This window comes from Cololabis saira, chromosome 23, assembly GCF_033807715.1.
Source record: "Cololabis saira isolate AMF1-May2022 chromosome 23, fColSai1.1, whole genome shotgun sequence".
NCBI lineage: Eukaryota > Metazoa > Chordata > Actinopteri > Beloniformes > Belonidae > Cololabis > Cololabis saira.
Genome location: NC_084609.1, coordinates 5,044,934 through 5,059,562, shown reverse-complemented (window position 1 = coordinate 5,059,562; position 14,629 = coordinate 5,044,934). Strand labels below are relative to the sequence as shown.

General features: G+C 37.6%; 1 protein-coding gene across 2 annotated transcripts in view; it reads left to right on the top strand.

Moving 5' to 3' along the window:
- The first annotated feature begins 367 nt into the window (after nt 1–367).
- Nucleotides 368–14,629, top strand: part of atp2b1a (ATPase plasma membrane Ca2+ transporting 1a) — a 78,557-nt gene continuing 64,295 nt past the window's right edge. For both annotated transcript variants that reach the window (XM_061715249.1, XM_061715248.1), the window contains exon 1: nt 368–411. The gene's annotated coding sequence lies outside the window, so the exon portion shown is untranslated. The remainder of the gene's footprint in view (nt 412–14,629) is intronic.

The window sequence follows — 14,629 nt, the reverse complement described above, 5'->3', positions numbered from 1 at the left end:
GGGTTGTTTAAAGGGGTTATTGGTGTTTACATGGCCGTGCAAATTCGGGTTATTGCCAATATTCGGGTTTTAAAAGGGTTATTGACTGCATGGAAACGCAGTCACTTAAGATTTTTTTTCTTAAGAATGTTTTGTGAATCCGGCCCCAGATTCTGTTTCTGATTCTGATTCTGATTCTGATTTCCGGGTTTATTTATCCGTATTTGCGTATCCACTGCCATTGCGGGACAACGCAGACCTGTCCCGACCTGGAACCATCTTGCCTCTCTCTCCGTCCTTCTCCTTCGCCCGTGTCTGTGACAGCGTTAGTGGGCGGGGCCTGATCCGTGATCAGGGAGCGAGGCTCGTCTCTGCTGAGACTGAGGGGGAGTTAATGGGAGAAGGGGACCCGGGTCGCTCTCCACTAAACCAGTGAGTATTCCTCTATCTTTCAACGTTTAATAAAGAGGATCAGGGCGGAGTATTAGTGTATAATTATTCCATTATTCCCCCGTTCTCCCCCGCGGGACGGGGCTGCTCCAGGTGCTGTGGATGTTGCATGCATGTGTGTGCAGGCCGTGCATGCTGCTAACGCTGCTCCATATGCAGGAGGAGGAGGGGGGGGGAAGCAACATTTTTTATTTTTTACCCCCCCTTTTTAACCCCCAACCCTTAAAAGGTTTAGTTATAACGAGCTAGTCTGCTAACAAGCGAAGACTAGCCCTTTTTTTTTTTTTTTTTTTTTTTTTAGCAGCGTTTCTCTCTCCTTTTTACTCGGATTTTAAGAGAAGACACGTTTTCTTTCAGAGCACGACAATTGTAGAAAAAAAACAAGCCCGTTTGCGTGGAGGTAACGGTGTTGGACTGAAATCGACGCAGAGCCTACGGCGTAGGGTACGCGGCGACGCGCACCGTACGGCGTTACACCGTCTGCGTCGGTGTAACGCAGGACCATGAATCAGGCTTGAGCGTGTTTGCTGCCGTGGACCTTAACACGCCGCGGCTGCTGGAAACCCCGAGGTCGCGGGTTCGCGCCCCGGAAAAGGCAAACATTTACCCCAAAAATGTGGAGGACAATCTGCCAATTTACTGATTTAATTTCAGAGGTTTATAATCCAGTTAAATAAAGTAAAAATCCTGTCCAACCAGCTCCTCTGCAGGTAGATGGTTGTTAGTGAAAAACCCCTGTTCTAAATGTACAGGCTGATCCAGAAACATGGCAGCGTTTCTACTTTATGGCACCTGGATTATTATACACCTCTTCAATGTGCTTTTTATTTTATTTTTTTTTACAAAATCAAGAATAGTTTTGAATCAATCTTAAATTAAGACCAATTTTGAAATGGGGTCAGTCTCAAAGCACCATTTTCTTTACATTAAGCTGATTTTTGCTCATTAAATCATATACCTGTGGATCAGCCAGTACATTTACAGGGTTCCTACACATTTTTCAAGGTCAAATTCAAGCAATTTTAAGGGTCATTTTCAAAATCTTGAAGCGCCTTATCGCTGGGGTAGAATATCTACAGGAATATAATTATTTTTTCCGCTTTTTATTACAATTATGTGCATTGTATCGTGCTGTAAACGTCTAGTTATGTTTTTCAGGGTTCCTACAGGTGCTTGAAATCCTTGAAAGTGCTTGAATTTCAATGTTGTGGTTTTCAAGGCCTGAAAAGTGCTTGAATTTTTTTTTAAGTGCTTGAAAGTGCTTGAAATTATAACAGACTGTATGTATACACTGCAAAAACTCAAAATCTTACCAGAAATATTTGTCTTATTTCTAGTTAAAATGTCTCATTTTTAGTCAAAAATCTCATTACACTTAAAACAAGAGTCATTACCAGAAAAATAACTTGAAATTTGACAATTTTCACCTGTTTCAAGTAAATTTTCACTTGAAATAAGTAGAAAAATCTGCCATTGGAACAAGATTTATCTTCTCATTACAAGCAAAACAATCTTGTTCCACTGGCAGATTTTTCTACTTATTTTAAGTGAAAATCTACTTGAAACAGGTGAAAATTGTTGTTTTTTTTCTAGTGATGAGTCTTGTTTTAAGTGTAATGAGATTTTTTTGACTAAAAATGAGACATTCTAACTAGAAATAAGACAAATATTCTTATTAAGATTTTGAGTTTTTGCAGTGTAGTTTTAGTTATTACAAGGAGAAATAAAATCAGTAAGATGAAACATAACTAGATGTTTAAAGCACGATACAATGTACATAATTGTGATAAAAAGCGGAATAAGTACATATATTTCAACCCAGCGATAAGATGCTTGAAGATTTTAAAAAATGGCCCTTAAAAGTGCCTGAATTTGACCTTGAAAGATGTGTATGAACCCTGATGTATATTTTCCACGCGTGTCCAGGTTTACGTGGAGCCTGAAGGCACCTTTTGGTGTTGACTTGAAGGGATCACTCCTCATCCAATTAAAAGGCGCCCAGCTCGCTGCAGAGCCGGTGCTCGTATGTCTCAGTCCTTACGTTTCTTTTTTTGCATTGACTTGTGAACCTACACTGAATTGCAGCTGCCATTTGTAATTAAACCGAGATGCATTTAAATGGCATTGAGTGGCATTCAGGGACTACACCGTTATCCAGTCACCTCAGTACTCGTGTGGTTTGGGCTTATTATTACATCATTTCAACCCACAGCTAAGCTGTTTCATGAGCAGGTGCTGAAGATCTTTGCTGTTTGGTAATGATTAGGAGTGACAGTTTGTAAGATTTGGTATCACAGTGGAAAAGATGAGTCTTTAGTCTTTGCAGGTTTTTTGCTGTTGCATGTCTGTGTCAGCATATTCAGTGTTTGTTTAATGATTCACTTAAATCATCACTAAGTCTGTTCTCATGCCTCAGCCCTTTGAACCAGGACTGCTGCCGTCACTCACCATCGACTCAAATATCCTTTTATTACCTTTTTGCTGTTCAATTTTCCCTTTTAAACGGGTCTCTGGCCGAGATGGGCGGTCTGGACTAAAAAATGTATCACGATAATTTCTGGCATTTATCCCGATGACGATAAAAAAAAAATACCAATTCAACTCCACCTTTGTAACTATAAATCTATCTCGCTCTCAGATCCGCCATGTTTGTTACACAAAAACGTCATCAACGGGAATTTATCTTTCTTTCTTTCTTTCTTTCTTTCTTTCTTTCTTTCTTTCTTTCTTTCTTTCTTTCTTTCTTTCTTTCTTTCTTTCTTTCTTTCTTTCTATCTGGCTCATTTCTTTCTTTCTTTCTATCTGGCTCATTTCTTTCTTTCTTTCTTTCTGGCTCATTTCTTTCTTTCAGGCTCATTTCTTTCTTTCTTTCTTTCTTTCTTTCTTTCTTTCTTTCTTTCAGGCTCATTTCTTTCTTTCAGGCTCATTTCTTTCTTTCTTTCTTTCTTTCTTTCTATCTGGCTCATTTCTTTCTTTCTTTCTTTCTTTCTTTCAGGCTCATTTCTTTCTTTCTTTCTGGCTCATTTCTTTCTTTCTGGCTCATTTCTTTCTTTCTTTCTTTCTTTCTTTCTATCTGGCTCATTTCTTTCTTTCTGGCTCATTTCTTTCTTTCTTTCAGGCTCATTTCTTTCTTTCTTTCTGGCTCATTTCTTTCTTTCTTTCTGGCTCATTTCTTTCTTTCTTTCTTTCTGGCTCATTTCTTTCTTTCTTTCTTTCTGGCTCATTTCTTTCTTTCTTTCAGGCTCATTTCTTTCTTTCTTTCTTTCTTTCTTTCTTTCTTTCAGGCTCATTTCTTTCTTTCTTTCAGGCTCATTTCTTTCTTTCTTTCTTTCTTTCTTTCTTTCTTTCAGGCTCATTTCTTTCCTTCCTTCCTTCCTTCCTTCCTTCCTTCCTTCCTTCCTTCCTTCACGTATGTTGTGCGTGGATTTAACACAGAACCATAAATCATCTTTACACAAAAACATCATCAACGGGAATAATTTATCGTTTTTACCGCGAGATACAAATTCTTACCGTGGGGAATTTTTTGGACGGTTTATCGTGAACGGTAAAATATCACCCATTCCTAGTCCCTAGTTGAGGAAACCGAGCGTTTCTTTTTCTTTTTTGGTGTAATTGCGGTGGGGAAGATCACCGGAGCACCGTAGCTCTCTTTTCCTCTCGTATATGTGCAGCAATGGCGTGTGCTTTCTGCTAATCTTTGTTGAATACTTCATGTGACAAGTGCTGAGAAGTCCCAGAGCGGTTGCCTGTGAAGTCTTGGAGATGGGGAGTTCGCCGTCCTCCGGGCACTTCTCACTTGTCAAGCAGCTGTAAGGGGGGACTAGCTCGTCATGAGATAGAAGGAGGGGACGGGGGGGGGGGATTGGCAAGTTTTCCTGTCGTCCTGCTCTTCTCCGGAGTTAATCTCGCCATAAAAACTGTTAACAACCGTCCGTACCCTTCTATTTTGGTTGGGGCCGACCATAAAGCTTTATTTCAAAGACTGGGATCAGGTCTTTTTCTGGTCTGTGTAAACCGGCACCGAAACCCGAGGCCTGTTGTTCCATTACATACGGCGTATTTATTATTTTATGCGCTAATGATGGAGTTTTGCTTATCTGTCTAGTTTCTGTGTTGACTGGGAGGCCAAGGTTATTCCAAGCAGCTGTATCGGGTTACGTTAAAGTAAAACCGCTACAACTCATTCATTCAAATCTCGTCTAACGGAGGGTGTTATGGCTTGTACAGGTCTGGGTACGGTTAATTAACTTAGACGTTACCGTTGCAGGCAAATGAAAGGGCTCTGACCGGAAAATCATAACTAATACTACTTAAATTCTGCTTTCTAAAAGAAGTCTAATAGTCGGAATATTTAAATATGTCATATGTATGACAGGTCTGCTTATTTAGCTGATAAAAGTGTAGAAGATTAGGGCTGGGGATCGATTCAAATGTCAAGAATCGATGCCGATTCTTAAGATTCAGAATCGATTATCAAGATTCGATTCGATTCTGATATTGATTTGGGTTAGTGTTATTAAAACAGTTTTTTCAGCTGTTGCATGAATTATATGACTGTAGTTCTGCAACATATGAATACTAGTATTATATTGAGATTCAACAGCAAGTATTGCAGCTAAAGATGCTGTAAGGACCAATCAGCTCCCAGAATGCTTTGCAGAAACATTGTGTGGGTCAGAATTACCAAACAGATCCAGGGAGGAAACAGAGACGGATGAAATCGGTTTTATTTTTTCCCACATTCCGTTTTTATTTGTTCCATTTTCGGTCTATTTTGGTTTTTAATTTTTGAGCATTTGGTTTTTTATCATTTTTTGCAAATGTAACCCCAAGACAGTATATAAAGTAATGAAATATAGACAATTTATGCAATTATAACTGAAAACCTTAATGTTTTCATACCTTTAAACATATTTAAAGGCAAAAACATGGCACCAGTTATTCTGGTGTCCAACAAAACATTCCTTTTTTGGGGATAAACAAAAAAATAACCAAAAGTTGTAATGTAATGATGAAAAAAAAATACATAAATAAATAAAATAAAAAAAAAATTAAAAAAATTGATCTTTAGACATATGAATCGATTTTTAGGAATTAATATGAGAAATCGATTTAGAATTGGGAAATCGATTTTTTTTTTTTCAACACAGGCCTAAATACAACTTTAATTCTGCTTTCTAAAAGTAGTCTAATAGTCAGAATATTTAAATATGTCATATGTATGACAGGTCTGGTTATTTAGCTGATAAAAGTGTTATTTTTCCGTCTGCATTCAACATCATCGTTGGGTTTAGGTGACGTTACCAGCACACTAGGCACACGATATATATTTTTTTTTTCCCCCCATCATTACAACTTTTGGTATTTTTTGGTTTATGCCCAAAAAAGAATTGTTTTGTTGGTCATGAGAATAACTAGTGCCATGTGTTTGTCTTTTAGATATGTTTAAAGGTATGAAAACATTAAAGTTTTCAGTTATAATTGCAAAAATTGTCTATATTTCTTTGCTTTATGTACTGTCTTGGGGTTACATTTGCATAAAATACTAAAAACCAAACTCTCATCAATGGGAAATGGGATAAATTGATAATTCTGCCCCACGATGTTTCTGAAAGCAGTTCTATCAGCATTCTGGGAGCTGATTGGTCCTTACAGCATCATTAGCTGCCAATACTTGCTGTTGAATCTCAATATAATACTAGTATTAATATGTTGCAGAACTACAGTCATATCATTCATGCAACAGCTTAAAAAACAGTTTTAATAACACTAACCCAAATCAATATCGGAATCAAATCTTGATAATCGATTCTGAATCTTAAGAATCGGAATCGAATCGATTTTTGACATTTGAATGGATCCCCAGTCCTAGTCAGAATATTTAAATATGTCATATGTGTGACAGGTCTGGTTATTTAGCTGATAAAAGTGTTATTTTTCCGTTTGCATTCAACATAATCGTTGGGTTTAGGTGACGTTACCAGCTCATTCTTTGTAAAGCATTTCTGGGTCAGATGGACAGTTTCTTTTGTTGCTAAAACCGTCGTTTTGCTGTTGCAGTTTCCCCACGAAAACATTGCAGCTTGAGTGATGTCACAACGATGGAGCCGCTGCGGAGAGTACGCAAGCGCTTTATAGCGTAACGGCCTGAAATCTCCCGATTTAAGCAGTTTATTTCCCAACATGGTTGTGATGTTACTATATCTGACGTTGAAGTGTGTGGGAACGTTTTTCCTCCAGGCCCATCTTGTGAAGCCGTTATCACAGCAGTGGATTAGTCACACACTGCAGGTGGTTAAATTTAACCTGTTTTTCTAGAATAAAAGGTAGTCCACGTGAAGATACAAGTGTACATTTATTATTTGTGTTAAAGGCAAGAGGAAGCAGAGAATAGAGATGGATCAGCTGACAGGAAAAGATGATCAATCGTACTTGAAGGAAAATGATCTTATCAGTCAAGGAAATACGAAACTGAATGTTTTGAAAAGTAAATTATCAAGTCCCAATATTGACTATAAAGTTGTGATTAATTATCCAACCAACAGACTTCCCTGGAAGACTTTAAAGCTCCAGGGCATTCAACACTTTTCAAATTGCTTGAGCCGTTTAAAATACTAATTAATTCATGGTTTCTGGCTTAAGGTGTCCCTGCCCATTTTAAATTAACCTTGTATTAGACACCCAGCTTTAACTTTAACTGTTATTTGTGAATTAGAAATTGAAGGAATATTTCAGAACATGTTACTTGGGTGTCCTACTGCTAAATCAGTTTTGAGAGGACATTTTTATTGTGTTTTTTTCTCCTTGAGCATCAATTTTCAAATTATCTAAGTGCCATTATGAAGATCATCCTACTTTTGAGAGTGTCACATAACCGATTGCTGCTTTTTATGTTTTTTCACTTGTAACAGGTGGTTTTAGATGACAGTTTATCGAGAAAGATGACACTGCTTAAACTGCAAACTTACTGATGATCAGTAAGTGACACAAAAATGCTGATGTCACATCTTAATTGGTAGCTGTTTTCAGTTTTGTTAATTGTTTGAGTTTTGTTTTTGTATACCAGAATCCTGGATATTAATCAGTGTTTTTGTGCAAGTTAAGCGATTGGTATCAACAAAGTGCAATGTGAATAATAATCTTCTGATATGAATATTTTAGACCTAAACTCAGAGTTGATGTTTCCTGCCCAGTCTCAGATTGGTGTGTATCTCCACGTTAGCTGTTAGCAGATTTATTACATCTGAGATGTGTTTTGAGCATTTTTTTTTTACATTTGTAATATTCAGATTTTGGAAAAATGCATTGAAATGGTATATTTGTAACCTATAAAGATTGTATTTGTCAGAAATGTTCATACAAGAAGTAAACTAGAGCAATTATTTATTATAACCTTTATTTAACCAGGAAAAAAGTTGTTGAGATTAAAAATCTCTTTTACAAGAGAGTCCTGGCCAAGACAATTCAATTCCATTTTATTTATATAGCGTCTAATACAACAAAAGTTGTCTCTAGACGCTTTCCAGAGACCCAGAACATGACAGGCAGCAGCACAAACACAAAGTTGCACAAACCAACAATTACAAAACAGTTAAAAACAAATCAGAAATACAGATCACAAACAAAACCAGCAGTCAGAGCATCTACAGCCAGTTGTTCTTGCTTCCAAGTCTTTCAGAAGAACATTTAAAGCATCAAGTGACACCAGATTATTCAATTTTTACCTTTTAATTCCCTTTTAAAGTGTATTATTATTATATTTGCTGTACTATTTAACCATCTTATATTTGTTCCAAATAAAAGAAACCTGCTATGACCTGAGGGGGAAACTCATGTTTGAGATGACGACAGTAAGAACAAATATTAAAAAGAGATGGACGTCAATTAAGGCAAGAGAAATATGGAATAGTTGTGACAACGACCTAAAAATGTGCAGTTCTATCTACAAATTCAAGAAAATATCTAAAGAAAATATGGTTAATACATATAAAACACTATAACTATAAAGTACATTATCAAAAACACTAGAATGTGAAACGTCAATGCATAAAGAAGACAAAAAATAAATATAAAATAGTTTGTTTTCATGGATTAATGCTAATGTTTCAGATTTAAGTTGATCACAAGATAAAAAGGGTATAATCTACGGCTTCAGCTACACCTTTTCGGCAAAAGCAATGTTTATTTGACTTTTTTTGTTTTGTAAAAATGGCTTAACTTGTACAAGGCTTAAGACCGAAATAAAAAACTATTCATTCATTCATTCATGTAGTTAAATGACACATTTAAATCTCTGCTAAAAGCATTGATTTCTGCAGTAGAAACCGATGCATGTTTGTGTTTGTCGTGTTAAAGGCTAAGTGGAGGATGAATTCGTGTTTCCTTTGACACCTCGGAGTGTGCGCTCTCATGAACTGGCAGCCTGACAGTGTCGGGGACTCGGTGCAGTGAAGTAGCGCTCTTAGCCGCGAGCTAAGAGCACAAGGATGGCTGGGTGTCTCTGCTTTGTACCCTCCACATTTACATGGCCTGACCCAGTTCATTTATAGCTGGCTGTCGGAGGGGGGGAGCAGTCTGGGGGAAGCTAAAAATACCACATCTCGCATTAGGTGGCTCCATCATAGAGGGATCCCTAGAACTGCTACCCTTGACCTGCGTGGAGCCGTTAGGCACGTGGACGCGTTCAAACGGCCAGAGGGTTTTCTACGGTGGCCGAGACCCGCCATTGCTGAAAATAAAAGAAACAAACGCCGCTGCAAATTAAAGAAACGCTTAGCAAATAAAAGAAACGCTGCAAACAAAAAGAAACGCCGTTGCAAATAAAAGAAAAACGCTGAAAATATAAAGAAACCCCGCTGCAAATAAAATAAAAAAACGGCGCAAATAAAAAAGCCACAACGGAAGTGAATTACCGGGGACTATTTTTGCCGATGCACCGGTGTTTTTATGTGAGAGAAGAACACTAACCTTTTTCACTAATTTTCTTGTTCGTTGTTCTTCTTATTCCTCGCTCTTCTTATTTGTTCTTTTTCACTTACGTCCTCTTCGTCTTCTTCTTCTCCCCTTACGTAAAAAACACTGGTGCATCGGCAAAAATAGTCCCCGGTAATTCACTTCCGTTGTGGCTTTTTTATTTGCGTGTGTTTTTTTATTTGCAGTGTTTATTTTATTTGCAGCAGGGTTTCTTTTATTTGCAGCGGCGTTTGTTTTTATTTGCAGCGTTTATTTTATTTGCAGCGGCGTTTCTTTATATTTGAAGCGGCGTTTCTTTATATTTGAAGCGGCGTTTCTTTTTATTTGCAGTGGCGTTTCTTTATATTTGAAGCGGCGTTTCTTTATATTTGAAGCGGCGTTTCTTTATATTTGAAGCGGCGTTTCTTTTTATTTGCAGCGGCGTTTCTTTATATTTGAAGCGGCGTTTGTTTTTATTTGCAGCGGCGTTTCTTTATATTTGAAGCGGCGTTTCTTTTTATTTGCAGCGGCGTTTCTTTATATTTGAAGCGGCGTTTCTTTATATTTGAAGCGGCGTTTCTTTTTATTTGCAGTGGCGTTTCTTTATATTTGAAGCAGCGTTTCTTTTTATTTGCAGTGGCGTTTCTTTATATTTGAAGCAGCGTTTCTTTTTATTTGCAGCGGCGTTTCTTTATATTTGAAGCAGCGTTTGTTTTTATTTGCAGCGGCGTTTCTTTATATTTGAAGCGGCATTTGTTTTTATTTGCAGTGTTTATTTGTAAAGCGTTTATTTTATTTGCAGCGGCTTTTGTTTTTATTTGCAGCGTTTATTTTATTTGCAGCGGGGATTCTTTTTATTTGCAGTGTTTCTTTCATTTGCAGCGGCGTTTGTTTCTGTTTGCAGCGTTACTTTTATTTTCAGCAATGGCGGGTCTCGGCCACCATACTTTTCCTTTTGAGTGGACACAAAGATATAGTATACTTCTCGAACACCCTCCACCGTTGTCGTCCTATCTGCCGGGTTCAGCTTTTGGGTGGAGATTTTTGCAGCGTCTAACATGCGATAGGAACCGTAAATAGCGTGGGTGGTGGAAGGAAGAGACTTATGACTTGCAAGTCTTTGGTTGGAGGGCAGAAAAGGGCACGAGCCGTGTCTTTTTGCTGCTGTGGAGCAGGAAAGGGTTAACCGAGGCCTCTGTCATTCAACCATACCATGCCAGCTGTTGGCTTGAGATCCAATCACAATGATTTTCCACTGTTGTGACATGTGACCTGCAACCCTAAACTGCCGCGGCGAGCAGCAAATGTTGGCACTTCTTTCATCTTGGCGCCGTTTGCTGCTCGTGGGGTTTAGGAAGTGTTGAGCGCCGTGGTGGACGACTTTTGTACAGTAAGAAGACTAAAAAAAAAATAGAAAACACTGGAACATTGCATTTATTAACTGTGAGCTGCATTCGGTCCTGAGAGCAGGTGAAATAATAATATACGGTACGTCTGAAACGAGTCCGAACACGAACTGGCAACATGTGAGGGAGGAAATGTGAAAAGACACGGTTTTTAACCTAAACTTCCTGATTCTTCTGGTTGAGTTTTGTGGAGTAAACGTGCTGCTTGCAGCCGCACAGACCGCCTGGAGTCAAGGTCAGACTCTGAGCTGACGGGAGGCGTCATTGTTGGTGAATGCATTTGTATAATCTGAAAATAAGTCAAAGTTAAGGGTTGTGTGTCACAGTATATTAATGTGTAAAACAATGAGTGCCGTTAGAAGTGAAAGTAACATATCTGTTGATTTTAAAGGTCTCTTTTCTGTATGAATCAACATGACTTTCTTTACATGTAAGAGACATCTGACCTGTGGTCAGTTGTTTTGAGCATTGCCCCTTTAAAGATTGAATATTTGTGGCTTTTGTTTAAAGGAATAGTATATTTGTTCATCAAAGCTTTTGGCTTCAGCTACAGTCGGCTACTTGTCACCTTTTTAAATCAGATTTTTGATGTTATAGTTCCTGTTTTTTCAACTGCTCCTAGTTGCATCTAGTTTTTGTTTAATATCTTAAGCTCAAAAGTCTATGCGAGTGCATATATTCAGTATACTGATGGATGGCGGATGATACCATCCTCCTAAATATCTGCATTGTATTAAAATGCAATCATGCATAACGTTAAATCGCAACATGGATTGATATTCTCATCTGATCCTTATCAGGCTGTAAAAATGAGCCCATCACTGATAAATGCTTTCATAATGAAAAATGTCAGACTGCAGTTATGAAAAGGATTGATTTTGAGTGTAAATTCATGCAAATATACAAGTTTATTCATCTATCCATCTTCTCCATTTATCCACATGTCTAACCTTCAAGCTTTTTTGTCCCTATAAATGAACGTTTGACTGCAGGATTATTTTTCTTTCTTTAAAAAAAATCTAGTTACAAACACATCATGCAAAGGTATATCTTTCTCAAAATGGGGATTTTAGTCATCTGCAGTGAAGCTTGGTTATAAAGGATATATTCTGTCCCGTTTTCCATATCAGATGCCTCCAAATAAAATCTCAACATGTGACCAAATAGTTTCCAGCAATATCAATGGAATAATCTGCAGGCGTTCACTTGTGCACTGAGCAAACATCAAGGCTCAATTTATTTTCCTTTTGCACCGGCGTCCCAGTTTAGATGCATTTTTAGGTCCGACACCTTGCCCTGAATCTGAAACTGTGTTTATGCTGAAGATGGGTGAAAGGTTTATGACTTTATGATCATTTATAAAGCCAGAAATGCCATCCATATCAGAAATAACTCTTGATTTATTTTCAAATGAGGCTAAATGAAAACGTTTGACTAAAGGTTCCCGTTGTAATTTAGATTGTACTCTAACATGGCTTTCCACTTAAATACACTGATTGGGAAAAAAAGTAGTTTCAGTGGAGAAACGGATCACATCTTGCTCAATCCTTGCAATAAATCCAACTTGTAGCTCGTGGTGCTGAAATGGAAAAGAAATAACCAAAACCCCTTAAACTCAGCCCAGCAATTACGCAGAAAAAGAAAGTGCTGCCAATTTACGACAAGGTTTGCAATAAGGAATTAAGTTGTACATCTAAATTGGCGACGCACGCCCACGCTGCAGACGGCAGCTTCAGGACGACGTTCGTTTACGTCGTTGCCACCGTACCGTAACGTTTGCCAGCCCATAGTTGAGTATTTAAAGAGAAGAGGCAAGCTTTTAATACTTTACTACACACTTTATGGTCACTTTGGTCAAGAAAACTGGACTCTTGTCCTCAGAAACTGGACTTTGTACCAACACAAGTATGCTGGATGATGAAAATGTCAAAAAAAAATGTCTGCATTTGTTGGAAATAATCATTTGACACTAACTAGAAAAAAACCCCCACATCTTTGTGCAGAATGTGCCGTGTTTTTGCTCTGAATGACGGCCTGCATGCACTTCTAGCCTCTTTATTTAAATAGTGATGTTTGATGCTAATCTGAAGCCATTTCCAGACAAATTCTTCTCCTCCCGGTTATCGTGAATGAATCAGCTTTATTGTGTCGAGCTGATTAAAGCACAGTGGACATCAGCGTCTCCATGCAGAGCTCCACGGAGTTCCCTCCTGCCACAGATAGTCTTAATTAGATGAAACAGGGCTTTTCCTGGGGTAATCACTTGCTCCCTGTTCAGGTTTTTTTTTCCTTTTCTCCAGTTATTCTGAAGTGAAACTGGTGGCTTTTTCTTTTTTTCTCTCCTCCCTTTCCCTCATGGACAGACCTGCATGTTTAAAACGTCAGCTTTATTTAAACTGTTTGTTTAAAACATTTGATGAATTAAGTTATGAGCTCATGTTTGAAGATTGAATTCAAAACTGAATAATTTTACCAAAGAAGAAGGGAAAAAAAAAGGATTTGAATTTACAACAGAAGCTAAAAATGTAAGATTGCACTTGTGATTTTGTAATTCCTGTCTGCCTTTTTTATTAAATACTGCCAGAAGTAAATACTTTAAAGGCATTTTAAGGTTTTTACATTGAAGATTTGCATAGTGCTGCTAATTTTATGAATGCATTGATACTTGCATTGATATTTTTAAATGGAAGCATCATTTGAAGTCTTCACAAATGGAGACAGAGCTGATGCAGCACTCGTGTCCCTTTAGGCCTGAGAAGGAGAAGAATGCAAACATCACTGATGGATCTGCAAAGGAGATGCATCCGTATAAATCATTTAGTCATGATGGAGTAAACAATAAAGCTTGGAAGGGAGAATTGCTTATGTGTTGACTTTTTATGAGCTAGAATTTGCTCTAATGGGATTTTCCATGAGGCCGGTATGTGGGGTGCGGGCCAATAAATACATTTTCAGCTTTGATTAAGGTCTTATGTGGCAGTACCTCAAAATATGTTGTAGACGGAGGATGGATGGATGGATGGATGGATGGATGGATGGATGGATGCAAAAGGAGCTGCTGCAGGTCCCTTATACCTGGAGCTGATTGGGCTGTTCTCACATGCATGGGGCTGTGATATTGGGTAGATTTATGGACATAAAATATGATTTAATTAGAACTGAACTTCTGTTTCTCATCGCCAGATTGTCAGATAGTTCTGTTTCTCAGTGACTTTGCATTTAGGCTCATGGGCCTAGTGGTTTTACCTTCTTTTGACCCAGGTTGGACATTTCTTATTTATGTTATGCTGTATAGAGTTTTCTCTAGATGTTTGACACGACACGAGGGAGAAAGAAATGTACTGTATTGCTTAATTTGCTACACTTAAAATGTCCAAGTGAGGGGGACACTGTATAATTGAAAGTAGCCTGTGTCGATTCTGATATTAATCCCTAAAAATCAATTCTTATGTCTAAAGATCTTTCTTTTTTTTTTTTTTTTTTTTTTTTTTTTTTATTATTCTTTATTTAGGTATGGCAGTACAAAGTAAAAGCAGTAATATTCTTATCCACCATCCAGTTTTATTTTATTTTAGTTTAGTTTATTTTCGGTCATGACATCACAAAAAAAAAGAATAAAAATGACAACAAGGAAACGAATACACTGTTAAAAAAAAACATTACAAAAAAGTTTCCAATATACAAATAATATTATTATTTGTATATTGGAAACATATTTAAAAAAAAAGGAAAAGAAAGAAAAAAACAAAAACTACAAAGAACTCTATACTATCAGGGAGAGACAGACTATAAACGTAAAACCTCCACACAGAAGAAAGATAACATGATTGTCAGTTGGG